We start from the raw sequence: 16,662 nt of genomic DNA on the forward strand, positions 1-16,662 counted from the left end.
AGGCGGGCCTATGCTTGCATCAACCAAACTCGGGGATTCTTGGGCCAAAAGGAGGGCAGCTGAAGCTCCGAGGCGATGACAGAAAACGTAATCGTGGCGTAGTCTGTGTTAGCAGGCGTAAGAGCAGTGTCGTCCATGGCCAGTGTTCGAAAAAATACATAAATGACCTACGTCACCCCTTGTTGGGTGCTCGGTTTAGCGGAGCCAAGGAGTACACGTTTTGACTACTTGAGAACGGAGAGTCGACGGGCTTTATTCAAATTAAACGCAGGTTTACCGAGTCGCTGTGGTGGCACCCCAGTCAGGTAGTCGCCATCCTTCCAAAAAAGCGCAGGGGGCAATGAACCCTACGGCGAGGCAGGGCGAGGTAGAAACCGGAGCAAGGGGACTGCCACGGCGAGGTGACGGACGGTCGCTACAAGGTCAAGAAAGTTGGCAACCGAGTGCATGGCAATTGAAAGTGTAAATTTAAAAGCAGGAGTCATCAGAAAGAAAGTGAGAGACACAGCGGCAGTGAATAGTATGTAAATAATTGAAACAAAATGACCATGCAGATTTACAATAAGGGGAAGAAAGAAATTAGAAAGTAAATCCTGCAGAATAACACGAAAAGCAGTGCCTGGTTGCCTAAATAGAAATACATAGCGGAGAAATTATTCGCCATAGGACGATCCACGTGTATGCTTCAGCGAAAAATTCGCAATCCACTCATCACATCTTAATCGAATGTGAAGGGCTTCACGCAATGAGACCCATACATCTTCCAGACAAGAATGGATTTAAGAGGGAGCTATAGCTTGGGGGCTCCTATCTGAACACATGGGGAAGGAGAAAACGCTTTTCTCAGCAACCGCAGCACCAAGTTTGATGAAGCTTCCTGCAATTAACGAAAAAGTTCAAATCTAGTGATTGCAGGTAACGAATGTTTGTTTCACGTTGTCAGTTCTTTACCAGAACTGCTGAAATTTGTATTTTTTTCCAAGAACACTATCACGTTTACAACTCTAACTGAGCAATTAAATATTATATAGCAATTCTGTAAACTGCATATGTAATAGTACACCTAGAGCGGACAAATCGCATCTATTAGACATGACACTCAAATATACCACTAATATGTGAGGGATTCTTTTGCAAAACATTTGTAAACATCGTAACACATTACGCAAGATATGATTTAACATATATCCGCTTTGGATGGTAATTGTTGTCTCTTTTGGATGTTCTAATGGATGCAATTGACAGGCCTGTGGTATATGTTCTTGGTTCAGAGTTACGGACTTGAAAACTTCGTGCATCTATTTTTTAATGTACCGATTTCCGGCAATTTGTGTAAGAAGCTTCAGATCATGAATTGAGATTCCACTGGCAACAGTCAATATTCAACTTTTTCTCTAATTGTCGCAAACTTCTATAAAATAAGTCCAGTGGTTGTTTTAGAAAAGCATTACTGTGTTGTACTTGTATAACAGTTGGTGTCGGAGTTAAGTGCATCAGCCGGCCAACAATAGAGATAAGCGATACATGTTTAGAGTGTTAGCGGGGGGAAAACAGGGATGAGATTGATACGATAGGATCCTTTATAGGTATAGACGAGCTAAACAGATAATTTTCGAGGAACAGAAAGAAGACTAAGGGTATGTACACAAGTATGCTACAATCAAAACCATGTATAGTATGCCAGAGTAACTCAAGCAGGCTAGGTGACTACTTGTCACTGCCCAGTTTCGAAGGGGATGCCGATAAATCACCATCATCGTCACCCAATTCCCGCGCGCTCACGATCAGCTCCGCTGCAGATGTCGTCGACTCGGTCACTTACTACGTCACCCCGCTTCACGGCACTTCTCAACCCCTTAAGCGAATATTAACCTCTGTTTTCACGGCTGACATTTCTGCATCATGTTTGCTACTTTTGCTTGGAATTGATTAGGCAAGACGACACATTCTATTGGCCATTCTATTCCATCCTGGGAAACTGTCCCTATGCCTGCTCATTTCAGTTTCAGTTTATTGTTGCTTATTCATTCAAGGTACATAGTTCGTTGTCAGTAGTATACAGGCGAGGGTCCGAATGTCAAACGACTGCAGCGACACCCCCGGTTAACAAGAAGATTGGTACGAAGTGATTAATTCAAACAGCGGTGTAAGATTATGCAATCTACAAGTAAATAAAAAGTGAACGAAGTAGTGAAAAGGAATACATTTGATTCTTACACGACGAGACTTAAATGTAAAATTTTAAAAATTCGGGAATTATCAATGTAAATTATATAAACATATTTAACAAGTGAGATACACACTTTATATGCAAAGTGAATTAATCACCATAAGTAGTTATACAATACAAAATTTTTAGGGTTCATATTTGAATGCACGCAAAGGGTGCTAGCAGCGTTTTCAATCTATCTAAATTAAAATAAAAACAGAACGTTATACCTGGCTTTCAACTTAGTAGGTCAACTAAAAGACCCTAATTAGTGAGTTCGACGTTTGCACAGCCCTTGTAAACAGAGCAACACTACATGCACCTGCCGTGGTTGCTCAGTGGCTATGGTGTTGGGCTGCTGAGCACGAGGTCGCGGGATCGAATCCCGGCGACGGCGGTCGCATTTCGATGGAGGCAAAATGCGAAAACGTCAGTGTACTTAGATTTAGGTGCACGTTAAAGAACCCCAGGTGGTCGAAATTTCCGGAGTCCTCCACTACGGCGTGCTTCATAATCAGAAGGTGGTTTTGGCACCTAAAACCATATAATTAAATTAATTAATTAACACTACATGCAAACCCATATGTTTGCCCGCTGCAGATGCTCTAGTAGATGCAGATCTGCGCTGCCTGTGTTTGTTGCAGAGTCATGGATTTCTAAATTGCGTGCCGCAGGTTTATATTTTATAACTTCGCGATTTCAGATTTTTTTTTCTGAAGCATATCAAGCGCGTATTAAAGATTCTGGTTTCTTTGGATGCCACAAAGATGTTTTCGTTCTGAAATGCAATACAATTCATTTGAATGGGTGCAATGGCTGTCTAACAAAAGCTGATCTTCGTTGCGCATGCATGCTAAGTAGGAAATCTGAGTTCTCCCTGAGGCAAACCTTCCTCCTGCGTGGCTTCGGCTTACACAAAAATAACGTCAGGGCCTTGCAGAACGCGGCACCAATAAATATATGCGCCATTACTTTTCGAGTTCTTGCTAGCAAATATTCTTTTTGAATCTTTTCACTTCCATAAACCTCCCATTGCTTCTATTTCATACTCATGAGCAGCAGCAGATTTTTATGTCCACTGCAGGGCGGAGGCCTCTCCCAGTGATCTCTAATTATTCCTCTCTTGCGCTAGCTGGTTTTAACTTGATCCTGCGAGCTGATAATTATGCCCTCACACATCTCCTTCAAGAACTACCATGTTTTGCTGAATTTTCGTTGCCTACAATAAACGTATTGTGGAGGCAGAACACTATATCATACTTGATTTCTGCAATGGTGACTTCCTTTGGCGCGTATATTTGCCTTTTTTGTTCTATCTTGTACAAGATGCGTTTTTGCTGATATGTCTGCTGGTCAACTCGAGGTCGCGGATGCAACTACCTGCACGAGAGTGGCATTCCTACGTACACGAAGTGCGAAAAACGTTCACTTCCCGTCCGTTCATTGAACGCATGACATCGAAAACACGAGTGCTAAGGTCAAAATTAAACCATGGTACCCGACTATATATTGCCGCGTTTCTTCTATGTCGATGACAAAGACAACGATGTTCTAATAGCTCTAGTAGGCGTTGGCGTAGCGTTGGCCTATCGTAGATAAGAAGACGAACAAGACGCCTCTGCGTTCGACTACACTCTTAGGCAAAGTTACATCCTTTGGGGTGTAGTAGCTCTGCCACACAACAACAATCGTCATCTCCCTTGCTTGCGTTTCCTTTCTTGAAAACGCCGCGCCCGCTACTTTCCTGTCGGGAATGCTATGTCACGCTGATAACGCGCATGCCATTCGTTACTGGGAAGTACCGGACTCGCCGCGTTAAAGCAAGGAAATGCGGACAAAACTGATGGCGATTATTGTGTGACAAAAGGGTGCCATTTCGCTTAAGAGTGTATTAAACGAGTTGTCCTTGTAATGCGTTTCCTCGCTTCTTATCTTCGTTGCACCGTGACTGGTGCAAGTGCGGGATAAAACTACCCGATGCTTCTGATTACATCTGGGAGCCGTTCATTCAGCCCGGACACATTGTCGCCCGTTGCAACGCCTGTGCATCGCTTCAGTCGTCGGTTGGAAGGACTCGAGCTCACCCCCTGTCGGAACCAACCTTCGTCAAGACGCTAATCACCGCCACCCACAGCCGGCTCCAGCCCGCTGCAGGATCCCGAAAGTATGCGTTCATTCAGCCCGCCACAGGTAACCTCTTCATCCAGGGATTCCAGATCGCTTTAACAATCGCGCCTTTGAAAACGTCGAAAACTGGCTTGACCAGTTTAGTGCGTTGCCAAGTTAATATAGCGGAGTTATAAGCAAAAGCTCACCAACGTCTGTCTTGCTCTTGGCGCTCGCACATGGTATGAAAACCGAGAAGCAAATCTATTGATGTGGACTCACTTCTGCAAGCAGCTCTTTGACACCTTTGCGAGTGTCGATCGAAGAGACCATGCCCAGAAGCTGAGTTACGGGTGGTTACCCAACAAAATAATCGCAATGTTCACCGAGGGCATGGCTCGTCTTTGTCGTAGAGCCGACCCAAACATAACAGACGATAAAAAGTTGCGCTACCTCATGCGTGGCGTAAAGGAGCCGGACTGGTGTGCAATCCACCAAGTACCATTGCTGATTTTATCAGGGAAGCTACGGCTATTGAGCGAGCTCGCGACTCCGTCAGTGGAACCGCCAGTGGCGCCTGTCGCCAAAGTCACACGTGACAAAATCAGGGGTTGGATTCTGAAACGATCCACTTGGGCGATAGTTCGCCGTCAGGCGCGCGCTGTTTCGCTCGCTGAGCAACAGCAGATGACGTGGTTCACCTTATTTTGTTAAAACAACAAATCAGAGCGCGATAGTATCGCCGTAGTGGATCGTGTCAGAATACGGCCCCAAGCAAGCGTTCTCATCTCCGAACCTTATTATTCAGCCGCTTGCCATGAACTAGGCTGCCGCCATCCGACGTGCACCACCTGTTATGGCAATGCCGCTGGACCACCAGCCGTCGACTGCCGCATCTTGGTCACCTCTGGAAAAGCCTCCGTGACGTCCACAGCTTCAAAAAAGGGACCTATGGCGGACTGTAGGTCGGCGCCCACTCTGTCTCAACTGTGGTGGTGTCAGACACATTTCCCGCCGACGATGCATCGTTTCGACCTCTTCACCCATGGTTCGACGGTCGACGTTCCAATGACGACTACTCACTACGCCACGAAGGTCTTTTTCAAGTGCTTCCCGCAAGCCACTCTCATTTTCACGATCGCCGAGCCAATGACGAGGAGTCCCTGCAGAATCACCAGGCCATCAGAGCCATCGCTCGGCGTTTCCCTGTTCTGCAGGTTCGCCTGCACCAATACGCTGAACAATACGCCAACATCAGGGACAGGAGGTCACGTAGCGCACGTAGTGGAAACTAAAGGCAGCGACCTCCGGGGGTAAGGTTGAAGAGGTAGCGACGATAAAAACCCCCGTTACTTGCGCCGCAGGACGCCATGAAGCCGACGAATCGTAACACCGACAAAGCTGTAAGCGCAGACCTTATGTTTTTCGTGGACGGGCAGCAAGCGACAGCTTTGGCCAACACTGGTACTGTCTCTTCCATATTAGGTCAAGATCTCGCCCTTTGTCTCAAGAAAGACGCCGTGGACAGTGACCCATATAAGAAAGCAGGCAGCCAGTTACTGACGCCTGTAGGAGGATGTAAGGTGAGGGTCAACATTGGAGATGCATCTTTCCTCGCCGGTTTCGTCATTCTCCCAGGGTGTTCGAAAGAATTGATTATTGTAATGGACTTTCTTAGGGAATTAGGTGCCATCATCAACAGCGCCGACCGTTTGGTAACATTTTACCATAAACGGGATCCAGTTAATTGTTTAGAACGACCACGCAACTCATGTCCCGCCTTGGTCATGCACCCTTGTCTCCCTGGCATCTCCTTGTTTCCCTGCTACCCCGTCGTGCCGTTCAACTGGGTAGCAGTTTGACACCAAATAACCCATCTGTTACATATTCAGGGTATTTCAGTCGCACGGGGTAATTTCACCATCGCTAATGGGCGCCCGTATTTATTATTCACAAGTTTCAGCATGGAGCGTCGGCGCCTTCAAAGAGGCACGGCTGTGGCCTATTTCGACGACGGTTTAGCAGACGTTCGATGCTGGTTTTCAATGCTCGGAGAAGCATCTGCACAAGATCCAGCTCCTGTTAAAGTCAGCGCTACCTTGCCACAGGAAAAGCGAGAAAAACTACTCGCGTTATTAGCTGAGCTCCAGGACTGCTTTGCGTCGATAGCAGGAGTCGGTCACACGCCGTTGAACAAGCACGGAATAATCATGGCCAGACCGTGCAACCTGAAGCGTTATCGTGTGGCACTAAATGAACGTGAAGCGATGCAGGAGCAATGAACTGGAATGCTCGAAGACGACGTAATTCAACCGTGAGAGCCCATGGGCACTACATTGCAGATTTAGTCAAGAAGTATGGTAGCCTGAAATTTTGTGTCGACTACCGCAAGTTAAATCAAGTTGCAAAGAAAAGTGTGTACCAAATCCCACGTAAAGATGATTCCCTCAACTGACTTCGACATTCTCGTTACTTCTCAATGGACCTGGAAAGTGGGCATTGGCAAATCGAGGTTGATCCGAGAGAGTGTGAGAAAACCGCTTTTGATACGCCAGATGAACCATACGAACTTAGTGTTGCCCTTCAGTTTGCGCTCTGCGCCTGCTACATTCAAAGGCTCATGGATACTCTGCTTTCGGTGCTGAAGTGGAAAACCTGCTTGGTCCATCTCAATGACGTCAGTGTGTCTTCCACAACATTTACCTAGCACCTGCAACGACTCAAATCAGTTTTGCAAGCCATCCGATCGGCTGGCCTCATGCTGAAGCCAGAGAAATGTCACTTTTGCTTTTAGGAACCACAGTTTCTTGGTCACGTCGTCAGTTACACTGGAGTTCATCTAGGTCCTGAAAAAATTGCTGCCGTCGCACAGTTCTCCATACCATCCAAGCTGTCGTGCGCTTTTTGGGGCTCTGAGCATATCATGGTTGGTATACCGCAGATTTTCCACGTATTGCGGCCCCATTAACCCGCCGCCTCACAAGAGACGATATGGCATTTGGGCGGGGCGACGCACACAAAACTCCATTTAGTAAGCTGAGGCCAATGCCTACAAACGCCTACAATACTATCCCACTGCGACGAAGCATCCCCTCTCATGCCAGCAATGTTGGTCTGGGAGCTGTGCTCGTGCAGTTGCTGGATGATGCTGAAAGGATGGTTGCCTATGCAAGCAGAACGCTCTCGCCCATAGAAGCCAATTACTCGACAGCTGAGAAGGAATGCCTTGTCATGCAGTTATCAAAGGTCGCCCACATTTGTACCACCGCCCTTTAAAAGTTATCAGTGATCATCATTCACTGTGCTGAGTGAAAAACCTGAAAGATAATTCCGGGTGATTGGCGCTGGAGCCTCAGGCTCCACAAGTTCGATATGATCCTCATCTTCAGGTCGGGGTATATGACAAGACGGGTGCTAGACGCGTACAAGACGGGTATACCGACGCTGATTGCCTATCGCGGTCACTAATAGAGTCGACTGCTACATCCGATGAAGACTAAACGCCATATCTCAGTGTTGTTCTTACGGCCGCCACTGCCCACCAACAACGCGATGACCCTGAGTCGCTCGCCCTTATCAATATTTCGGACGGACGAACACCCAAGGCGTCTACGATCTAAAACTGAAGCTGCATATAGCTACCGTGTGGCGGTGGTCGATGTCAGTCCGCCTACGCGTCTCGTCGACGCGAAACTCGACGCGTCGCGAATGCTCTGTAGCTCTCAATCTAATCTAGGTATTTCGGAAACTATTATACTTTAATTGGCCCCCAAGACGAGTCTGTCATTACGCCGAGTTTCATTTATTTATCATAGTTTAATTATTGGAAATTGTGATGATTCGTCAGTTCATAGCGAACTTGTAAATCAGCGGAGGGTGTATGGTTACAGCAAAGGGCTGTAACTCTTGTTTTATCAAAACTATCTCAAAACAACTAATATTACAATCAGCCGCTAAAAGGACTCTAACATTACGCCAAGTTTCATCAGCATTTCATGGCTACTTACTTCAACATGGGCTTCTATGGGAGCGAAATAAACAGCCCCATGTTTGTCTGCACGAATGAAACTTTAATGATTCCAAGTTTCATTCAGCTAATTAACTAGAAAGTATGCTTAATCGCAAATTACAAACAAACATATTTTGTTTCGTGCACTCCTCTTACTGCGCCCAGGTCAAGGCATACCGTCGCGCTTGTTGAGGCGCGGTTTAACAACCACCTGCGTCGTATACACATTGTTACTACCAGTGGCCGTTGTGTGTTGTAGTTACGTCATAGTCGTCTAGGTGACCTAATAATCGGAATAAATGTTAATAATTATAATATTACCTTTAGTATGGGTGTTTATTACGTTCGTCTTCTTCATCTGTATATCATCATCATCATCATCCTACGTTGGTCGATACTCACCTTCAGTTCCATTGATCATTATCAGGTGTGTGCCTTTCTTCGTTTGATGCCGAGTCATCATCATCATCATCATCAGCCTAGTTACGCCCACTGCAGGGCAAAGGCCTCTCCCATACTTCTCCAACTACCCCGGTCATGTACTAATTGTGGCCATGTTGTCCCTGCAAACGTCTTAATGTCATCCGCCCACCTAACTTTCTGCCGCCCCCTGCTATCCTTCCCTTCCCTTGAAATCCATCCGTAACCCTTAATGACCATCGGTTATCTCCCCTCCTCATTACATGTCCAGCCCATGTCCATTTCTTTTTCTTTATTTCAACTAAGATGTCATTTACCCGCGTTTGTTGCCTCACCCAATCTGCTCTTTTCTTATCCCTTAACGTTACACCGATCATTCTTCTTTCCATAGCTCGTTGCGTCGTCCTCAATTTCAGCAGAACCCTTTTCGTAAGAATCCAGGTTTCTGCACCATATGTGAGTACTGGTAACACACAGCTGTTATACACTTTCCTTTTGAGGGATAGTGGCAACCTGCTGTTCATGATTTGAGAATGCCTGCCAAACGCACCCCAGCCCATTCTTATTCTTCTGGTTATTTCAATCTCATGATCCGGATCCGTGGTCACTACCCGCCCTAAGTAGATGTATTCTCTTACCACTTCCAGTGCCTCGCTACCTATCGTAAACTGCTGTTCTCTTCCGAGACTGTTAAACATTACTTTAGTTTTCTGCAGATTAATTTTCAGACCCACCCTTCTGCTTTGCCTCTCCAGGTGAGTGAGCATGCATTGCAATTGGCCTCCTGAGTTACTAAGCAAGGCAATATCATCAGCGAATCGCAAGTTGTTAAGGTATTCTCCATCAACTTTTATCCCCCGTTCTTCCCACTCCAGGTCTCTGAATACCTCCTGTAAACATGCGGTGAATAACATTGGAGAGATCGTATCTCCCTGTCTGACGCTATTCTTTATTGGGATTTTGTTGCTTTCTTTGTGGAGGACTACGGTGGCTGTCGAGCCGCTATAGAAATCTTCCACTATTTTTACATATGGCTCATCTCCACCCTGATTCTGTAATGCCTCCATGACTGCTGAGGTTTCGACTGAATCAAACGCCCCCTCGCATCAGCTATAAAAGGAGCTGTAACAAGTGCGAAAATCGTCATTACGGAGCGGTCCAGGCAACTGGAAGCATCGGCAAACGTTAATCGTTTTCTTCAAATCGTGCAGGTAAATCAACTTGGATCGTTTCATAACCCACCAGAAGTGCCTGGATCGCTCCGTGCACACTGCTCTTTTAGCGCGTTTCATTGACTGTCTGTCCAGTGCGAATTGCCTTTGATAATGACGGACAAGCCACCGACTACAATTAAGGAATTGGCAAAGTTGCTTACTGATCTATCATGCAACGTTGACTCGCATGGATCTACTCTGAGAGATGAGATGCAACAGATAAGGGAATCCATTCATTTCTTGAACTCTCACTTCAAGGCAACAAGGCAACAGTTGATACTATGAAGAAAGAACAAGCGTTGCTAAAAAAAGAAAATAATGTACTACGAAGTAAGCTTGAAAGCACCCGCTATGAAATAATTGAGCTGAAGCAATATACACGACAACAAAATTTGGAAATCAAGGGACTTCCCTTAAAACGAAACGAAAACCTCGTCGAAGTATTGACATCTGTTTGTCAAAAGCATGCCATTTCTGTTAGTGAAACAGACTTTGATGTGATTCATCGTGTTCCCAGTAAAGATAAGGATCGGCCAAATGTTGTAGTTAAGTGCATGTCTCGTTCTATTCGTGAACGCATAATTAAAGGTTTCAAAAAGAAAAAGATAAGCCCTCAGGATTTTGGATACGATGGCTCAGCGAATGTGTACATTAACGATCACCTCTGCCCCGAAATGAAAACACTATTAGGGAAAGCTATCGCAAGGAAAAAGACAAACAACTGGAAATTTGTCTGGGTAGCAAACGGAAAAATTCTCGCCCGAAAGGCTGAGAATGCACGTGTTGTCAATATTCGTAATGATAACGACCTATCATTTATTTGTTAGTTTTTTGCATTAACATGGCTACCATAGTTCAGTCTGCTAATGACTTCCTGAACAGTTCTTTAACACAATTCATTGTAATGTGCTTTACTTTAATTCTTTCATTCAATTCTGTGATTCAATCTTTGATTCAATTCACTTTAATTCATTGTAATGTGCGTAGCTTGCTCAAAAATATTGACAATCTTTGCTCTCTTCAGTCATTACATAATTTCCCGTTTGATGTTATTGCTACCTCCGAAACATGGCTGCGTTCAGACGAACTGTACCATGTACCCGGATATGCATTCTTCTCCACTCCTCGAAGTACGGGAACTAGGGGTGGCGGCGTTGCACTATTTGTAAGGTCTTCTTTATCGTGCTCAGTCGTTAAAGAGTACTCTTACTCATACGCGAATGAATTTGATATGCTTGTTGTGAATTCTCAGTGCTTCGTTGCAGCGGTAATTTATCGTGCTCCTAACAAGAACAAATCAGCTTTCATGCAACATTTTGAACATTTATTAGTGTATTTAACCAATTTAAATAAACGAATAATAATATGTGGAGACTTTAATATTGATGCTATAAAGGAACATGACAGCGATTATTTTAATCTTCTTAGATCATATGGGTTCCATAACGTCATTAAAACCCCAACACGTATAACTTCACTGACATCCACACTGATCGATCATATACTGTGCAACTTTAACACCGAATCAAGCTGCTGTAATGTTTATGACTCGGCTGTAACAGATCACTCTGCTGCTGCCATCTTTTTTCATCGATCCACTCATTCTCAGGGCCATTCTCATATTTCTCATCGAGTCAACTATCCAGTATTGCGTGAATGCCTTTGCTCTTTAACTATAGATGCGCAGAAAAATTCAAATCAGCGATTTGACAGTTTCAGCAAAGCGTTGTGTGATGCATTAGCGCAATCGACAAGCACCTTCGAAAAAAGATATTATAGCTCTCCTATCTGTCCCTGGATGACGAAAGGACTGCTAAAATTAATTAAAGATAAAGACTTTTGGCACACTAAAGTAAAGTCACATAGGGGTAACAGATATTATGAACAAAAATTTCGTATAGCTCGAAATTTAGTAACTAGCGCTATACGTATTCGTAAAAAAGAGTATTACACACATTTATTAGTCCGTAACTCTGGTAATTGAAAGGCTACATGGCGCATTATCAACTCGGTAATTAAGCCATCGGTTACAGAGTATACAATGCCAGACTTGAAAATCTTAGGAATATCTATGGAATCCTTAGTCTCGTCGTTTAACTCGTACTTCTGTACGATTGGCCAAGCAATATCTAATAACGTACCTCTTCTTTCAGCCATTACTTACCCAGAAAGGACGACAAACTCATTTGGTTTTGTGGACATTACAGCGGAGGAGATAGTGTCTGTAGTTAATGGCATGCCATTCAAACATTCTACTGGTCACGATGGCATATCCATAGTGGCCTTAAAGCATTGTATTAATATACTGTGCATGCCATTAGAAAAAATATTCAATCTCTCTTTCTATACTGCTACATATCCAGATTTACTAAAGATCGCTAAGGTTATTCCAATTTACAAAAATGGGGACCATAACTTATTAGAAAACTACCGTCCTATATCCGTCTTAAGTTGCTTAAACACCGTCTTTGAAAAACTTATCGCCCAACGAATCACTTCATTTCTTGAACGTGAATCCATCTTATCTTATTGCCAGCACGGTTTTCGAGCTAAAAGATCGACAAGCACAGCGGTGTTAGCTCTGTCTGACTACATAAATTCTAACTTGAACAACAACAAAAGTGTCCTAGGCATATTTCTAGATGTGAGGAAAGCGTTTGACATTGTGGATCATGACATACTGCTAAATAAGTTACAATGCTATGGTTTCCGAGGTCTAACTCTTCAATTTTTCCGCAGCTATCTCACTAACAGAAAACAACTAGTTTCCATTGCAGAAACCAAATCCGACGTTTCTGACATTGTTACAGGGGTCCCACAAGGGTCAGTACTAGGGCCAATATTGTTTTCTTTATTTGTAAACGATCTTCCTGATACCTTAGAAAACTTCCCTGCTGTGATGTATACAGACGACACTGTTCTACTTTGTGCGCTAGACTCCTTGAACAAAACATTTCAAGTGGCTAATAATGAACTTCGGAGTGTTAACCAGTGGTTCGCGTCAAATAAGCAAACTCTGAATATCAAGAAAGCTAAATATATTCTCTTTACTTCTTCGTGGAAAGCACCGCTAAAAGACTCTCATTCGCTTTCTCTAAACCATAATATCCTTGAGCGGGTGAGTTCAATTCTATACTTGGGTGTCACACTAGACGAGCATCTTCATTGGAAGCCTCACATTGCATTGCTGTGTAAAAAGTTGAGCAAGGCTTGTTTTATGCTGTATAAATGCCGTTATTACTTCGACCCTACCACTCTGAGAACAATTTACTTTAGCATATTCCATAGCCATCTATCCTACTGTATTGCATCTTGGGGAAATACGTACGTTTCATACGTTGAACCTGTCATACTTCTTCAAAAAAGGGCCTTGCGATTAATGACTATTTCGGACTACAATGCTAAATCAATGCCGCTGTTTCAATGTTTAAATATACTGCCTTTTAATTTATTACTGAATCTTAAAACTATATTGCATGCTCATAAAAGCATAACCACTAACTGTCCTTTGAGTGTATCACATTTTTTACATTCCAGAAGCAATACACGGAGCGCACTTAAGGGAAATTTTCTATTGCCAAAAATGCATAATGTATATGGAAGGCGAAGGTTAAGCAACACTGGAGCCCTCCTATGGAACAGCTTACCAACAGAAGTAAAACAAGCAAAATGTTTTTCACTATCAGTGAAATCCCATTATCACTCATTACTATTATCTGCATAGTTTTCATCTGGATTGTGTACACATGTTTACCCTTTTCACTTGCAGTGTATAATTTTACTAAATACAAATTCCTTTCTGTCGGTTTCTCGTAGTTAATACACGTACCCTGCCTTGTGTTCTAATTGAAAGTTTATGTATGTATGACTTACTTATACTTCTTCGTATTGATGTTAAGATTGTGAATTAATAACTAGCATGGATCCCAACTAGCCTTGAGCTAGGGATCCAGATGTCCTGTACAACATTTCCTGTGTACTTACCTATTTTGAATAAACTTCAATTCAATTCAAATTCAATTCTCGTAATCAATGAAAGCTATATATAAGGGTTGGTTATATTCTGCACATTTTTTTTATCACATGATTGATAGTGTGAATATGGTCTATTGTTGAGTAGCCTTTACGGAATCCTGCCTGGTCCTTTGGTTGACAGAAGTCTAAGGTGTTCCTGATTCTATTTGCGACTACCTTAGTAAATACTTTGTAGGCGACGGACAGTAAGCTGATCGGTCTATAATTTTTCAAGTCTTTGGCGTCCCCTTTCTTATGGATTAGGATTATGTTAGCGTTCTTCCAAGATTCCGGTACGCTCGAGGTTATGAGGCATTGCGTATACAGGGTGGCCAGTTTCTCTAGAACAATCTGACCACCATCCTTCAACAAATCTGCTGTTACCTGAACCTCCCCAGCTGCCTTCCCCCTTTGCATAGCTCCTAAGGCTTTCTTTACTTCTGGCGTTACCTGCGGGATTTCGAATTCCTCTAGGCTATTTTCTCTTCCACGATCGTCGTGGGTGCCACTGGTACTACATAAATCTCTGTAGAACTCCTCAGCCACTTTACCTATCTCATCCATATTAGTAACGATATTGCCGGCTTTGTCTCAACGCACACATCTGATTCTTGCCTATTCCTAGTTTCTTCTTCACTGTTTTTAGGCTTCCTCCGTTCCTGAGAGCTTGTTCAATTCTATCCATATTATAGTTCCTGATGTCCGCTGTCTTACGCTTGTTGATTAACTTAGAAAGTTCTGCCAGTTCTATTCTAGCTGTAGGGTTAGAGGCTTTCATACATTCGCGTTTCTTGATCAGATCTTTTGTCTCCTGCGATAGCTTACTGGTTTCCTGTCTAACGGCGTTACCACCGACTTCTATTGCGCACTCCTTAATGATGCCCATGAGATTGTCGTTAATTGCTTCAACACTAAGGTCCTCATCCTGAGTTAACGCCGAATACCTGTTCTGTAGCTTGATGCGGAATTCCTCTAGTTGCCCTCTTACCGCTAACTCATTGATTGGCTTCTTGTGTACCAGTTTCTTTCGTTGCCTCCTCAAGTCTAGGCTAATTCGAGTTCTTACCATCCTATGGTCACTGCAGCGTACCTTGCCGAGCACGTCTACATCTTTTATGATGCCAGGGTTCGCGCAGAGTATGAAGTCGATTTCATTTCTAGTCTCACCATTCGGCCTCCTCCACGTCCACTTTCGACTAACCCGCTTGCGGAAAAAGGTATTCATTATCCGCATATTATTCTGTTCTGCAAACTCTACTAATGACTCTCCTCTGCTATTCCTAGAGCCTATGCCATATTCCCCACTGACTTGTCTCCAGCCTGCTTCTTGCCTACCCTGGCGTTGAAGTCGCCCATCAGTATAGTGTATTTTGTTTTGACTTTACCCATCGCCAATTCCACGTCTTCATAAAAGCTTTCGACTTCCTGGTCATCATGACTGCATGTACGGGCATAGACTTGTACCACCTTCAATTTGTACCTCTTATTAAGTTTCACAACAAGACCTGCCACCCTCTCGTTATTGCTATAGAATTCCTGTATGTTACCAGCTATTTCCTTATTAATCAGGAATCCGACTCCTAGTTCTCGTCTCTCAGCTAAGCCCCGGTAGCACAGTACGTGCCCGCTTTTTAGCACTGTATATGCTTCTTTTGTCCTCCTAACCTCACTGAGCCCTATTATATCCCATTTACTACCCTAACAGAGAAGTCATACCCTAACAGAGAAGTCATACGTAGTGGAGGTACTGGTAATCGACAGAAAAGCGCACGGAACCATCTTGTGTTTTTTCGGACGAAAACAACAGAAGATGACCAAGGATTATCTGAGGGTCGGAAGACGTTCTATTGTAGCATTTCCGCAACATTTCCTTCAATGATTTTCTGCTCGGCTAGAGACACGTGGTACGGCTGTAGGCGCGCTATAGAACGTGTGACTGCCTGTGTGAGTGTGATGCGCTCCAACTGTAGTTTGGTCCGGAGTCGATGAATGGACATAAAAAAAATTTGCCTTTGTTCAACAAAGAAAACAGCTGCTGCATCTGTGAAGGCGGCAAGTCACTGCTAATGGCTGCAGTAAGGGTGGAGGGAGAAGCAGTAGTACAAGTAGAAGGGTTTTGGAGGACATAGGTATAAGGGGCACGACGCACACAGGCCCTAAGTCGGACGCGCTAGCCATTGTAGTGCGTTGCGGAAGGAAAATTTTCTCCCATGTTGCATTCGTGGCGGTGAGCGTCGCAAGCCATTGTGAAATCGAAGCACACCTGGTCCAAAAGTGATGCCTCTATGAAGGCAACGGGAAGAGGGCAAGACGAGTGTGTCACTATGGTCAGTATTGTTGGACAGAATGGTAATAATTCACTGTCGGCCGGAAGGTAGTTCGGTGTCTTCCGCAGCGATAAGGCGCAGCGGCGTGTAAGTTTCTTTCCCAAGCAAGTAGTCAGGTTCGGTAAGCTGCACCATGCGTTGGCCACAGCAAATGGCTGCCGAAGCAGAAAAAAGACAGTCCCACCCTAAAATGAGGTGATGAGCACCCAGGCACCATCAATATATATATATATATATATATATATATATATATATATATATATATATATATATATATATATATATATATATATATATATATATTGCTACGGGGTCGTATTCCCACTGACGAAGAGCCGCGCAGGAAGAAGACGAAGACGACGA

At 44.0% G+C, this 16,662-nt stretch overlaps 1 protein-coding gene across 1 annotated transcript in view; it reads right to left on the reverse strand.

Moving 5' to 3' along the window:
• Positions 1–234: 234 nt before the first annotated feature.
• The window catches only part of LOC135919225 (uncharacterized), a 68,045-nt gene continuing 51,617 nt past the window's right edge, over positions 235–16,662 (reverse strand). Inside the window, exon 4 of the mRNA XM_065452928.1 lies at positions 235–415. The gene's annotated coding sequence lies outside the window, so the exon portion shown is untranslated. The remainder of the gene's footprint in view (positions 416–16,662) is intronic.

The sequence above is a fragment of the Dermacentor albipictus genome, chromosome 4 (assembly GCF_038994185.2).
Source record: "Dermacentor albipictus isolate Rhodes 1998 colony chromosome 4, USDA_Dalb.pri_finalv2, whole genome shotgun sequence".
In the NCBI taxonomy this organism is placed as follows: domain Eukaryota; kingdom Metazoa; phylum Arthropoda; class Arachnida; order Ixodida; family Ixodidae; genus Dermacentor; species Dermacentor albipictus.